Raw genomic sequence first — 3,381 nt, forward strand, 5'->3', positions numbered from 1 at the left:
TCTCTCTCTCTCTCTCTCTCTCTCTCTCTCTCTCTCTCTCTCTCTCTCGGAGTCTGGCTCTGTCAACCAGGCTGGGGTGCAATGGTGCAATCTCAGCTCACTGCAACCTCTGCCTCCTGGGTTCAAGCAATTCTCCTGCCTCAGCCTCTGGAGTAGCTGGGATTACAGGTGCCTGCCACCATACCTGGCTAATTTTTGTATTTTTAGTAGAGACGGGGTTTCACCATGTTGGCCAGGCTGGTCTCGAACTCCTGACCTCAGGTGATCTGCCCGCCTCAGCCTCCCAAAATGCTCGGATTACAGGCGTGAGCCACTGCGCCCGGCCAAATGCTGCTTTTTCTAATAGGCATTCCCTGACTGACCACAGTCAGTAAAATAGCTCCTCATTCATTCATTCATTCATTCATTCATTCATTCTGGGTGTACTTCCATTGCAGTCCATCTATTTGGCTTCCTTCCTTGTCTTACCCTGTTTTTTCCTGAATGGCTGGATTCTCTTTGTTATATAGCCAACCAAAAATATAATTTATTCTTCCCTTGTTAGTTAAATAGTATTGTTTGGTTTATAGGTAGGGTTAATTTTTATTTAAAAACATATATGTGTAAAAATTACAGAAGAATATATGAAACACTTTAACCATATAATCTTCAGGTAGTAGGAGTTGTGGTGATTTTTATTTCCTTTGTTATACTTTTCTGTATTGACTGATTTTATTCCCAGTAAATTCAGTTTAAGATGACAAAATCTCTGTTTTTTGTAGTCATAAACTTGTACTAGTCATAAACATGTGCTAGCTCCATGTGAAAAAATCAGTGCTGTTCAACATAAATTCTCAGGATATCATACTCGAGGGCCAGTAAGAATAAGGGCAAAGAAACAAGCATTAAGGCGAGCAAATTAGATGGCGAGAGAAAACCTAGTCTGCAAAGTTACCATTTAAATCCTTAACTCCAGGCAGCTATTTCATAAATGGTCTTCTTTGGTCATACAAGGTGACCATGGGTCACATAAGGTAATGTTAAAATCACAAGCCAGGGTTTCTGTCTGACTGCTGGTGGGCCAGATATCTTCCCCTCCCATGAAAGAAAAATCATTCTGTAGTGTTAATAATCTTGTCAAGTCTGTAGTAATGAGCACTTCCTCTTCCCCCACCAAGCCCCTCACCCCAAATTCTGCTTGGGGCATTATACTGCAGGCTAATGATCTAAACAAAATTAAGATTGGTTAAATTAATAATTCCATGTTCCCACTTAAGAATTTATTTTGCACTTAAGATATTGAACCATAGTCTTGTATATATTTTTAATGCAAGCAAATATTAGTGAAGCAAATTTGTCATTTTCATTTGTGTATTTTGGACAAAGGTTTGTTTATACTCAATGAAATGATAATTTGTCTGGTTATTTCTCCTTTTCCCAGCAAAGAATGTTTAATCTCCTTTCTGAAAATGATTCGATTTGGGCAGCAAATCCTATGTTGAGAATTCTTTCCGGATCTCAAGTTATATAACTGAACAGATGGCATTCGCATGGCTTTGACAGGTCAGGCTGCGATCACAGGACATCCTGAGGAAGCAGCTCGGAAGCCTTCCCAAGGAGAGTGGGAAGATCCCGTGAGTGAGCAGGCATGTGTGGCTGTGGGATTGGGTGAAGAACTGTACTCTGACTCAGCTTCCCATCTTCACGGCCCAGGAGCAAATTCTTCAGGATCCTGAAAGAGGTACAAATAATCCTGCAGAAACTAGTGGTACATTTGATTGAATCAGAAAAATAAACAAATCTTTCCTGTGGGAGAAAACAAAGTCTCTCAGGGAATGTGACACAGGGAGAGTGATTTGGTTTGTGGTCATGGTCGAAATGCCACAGGTAGATGGACAGTGAACTGGATGCATTCTAATTGTATCTTGGGCTTGCAGCATGATGGGGAAAAATGGGAAAAATATCCCTGTCTTCACAGAGTTTGCAGCTTACTGGGAGAGAAAAAAAAATCACTCGCTCAGTCAACAAATACATGAACAAATACACACATGACTGTGATAAGGGCCAAGGAGAAAACAAAGAATGCTGGGAAGGGGGATACAGAGATGTGTGTATAAAATTTTAGATAGAAATCCTCTTTTAAAACATATGTCATTTGAGTAAAGAAAGACCTGACGGAAATGAGAGAGAAAACCATGCGTATAGCAGGGAAAGAGAACTCCAGTGAGCGGAAACAGCCAATGCAAATGCCCTGAGCCAAGGGAAATGCCCGGAGTGTCCAGGGACCCATAAAAATCCCAGTGCGGCGGAAGCAGAGCACACCGGGGAAGAAGTGTGCAAGATGAGGTTTGAAAGCCAATGTGAGGTCAGATCATACAGAGTCTTAAAGTTCACAGCCTGGAATTGCCATTTCTTCTGAGTGAGATGGAAAATATTAGAAGGGTTTGGAGCAGACAAATGACATAATTTGGATTATTATTTACTGGGATCACTCTTTGTAGGAAATAGATTGTGGGGCAGCAAGGGCAGAGGCAAGGGGCAGGGCAGTGAGGGGCAGGGAAGAAGCATCTAGAAGGCTATTGAGATAACCCAGGCAAGAGAGGAAGGTGGATTGGACCAGGATGGTGGCATCTAAGCAGCAAGAAGTGGGTAAATTCTGGATATATTTTGAAGGTAGAATCAACAGGTCTGGTTAATGGATTAGATGCATTGTATGAGAAAAAAAAAAAGAAGAGTTCAGAGTTATTGCAAGGTTTGGATGCTACACAACTGGAAAGACGGAGTAGATGTGAGAAGCTTAATAAGAAGGAGGAGAATGTGGGAAGGGCAGGTTTGGAGGATATCAGGACATCTGTTTGGAATATATTATGTTTGAGACGTTGAGTGGGCAATTTAATGCACAAATCTGATGTGCCAAGGAGAGATTTGGGCTGAAAATATAAATGAGACAGTCATCTGTACAGACATGGCATTTAAAGCCATGGGACTCCGTGAGTTCACCTGGTGATGGATAGTGCGTACAGAAACCAAGAGAATATGCAGACAGTGATAGTCTGTATGGAATGCTGCTGGTAAGTCCAATGAGGCAAGCTGACCACTGGGTTAAGCCATATGCAAGTCATCACCGATCTTTATAAGACCAGTTTTTTAGAATCTAGGGCAAAAGGTTTGCTGGACTGGGTTCAAGAGAGAATGCAGACATTGGACACAGCAAGCAAAGACACTCCATTCAAAAACATTTGCTTTACAGGGAAGAGGAGAGATAGTGGTAGTTGGATGGGAAGATGGGATCAAGAGAGGATTTAAAAAATTTTTGCAATCTACTCATCTGACAAAGGGCTAATTTCCAGAATCTACAAAGAACTCAAACAAATATACAAGAAAAAAACAAACAACCCCATC

The sequence above is a fragment of the Piliocolobus tephrosceles genome, chromosome 6 (assembly GCF_002776525.5).
Source record: "Piliocolobus tephrosceles isolate RC106 chromosome 6, ASM277652v3, whole genome shotgun sequence".
Lineage (NCBI taxonomy): Eukaryota > Metazoa > Chordata > Mammalia > Primates > Cercopithecidae > Piliocolobus > Piliocolobus tephrosceles.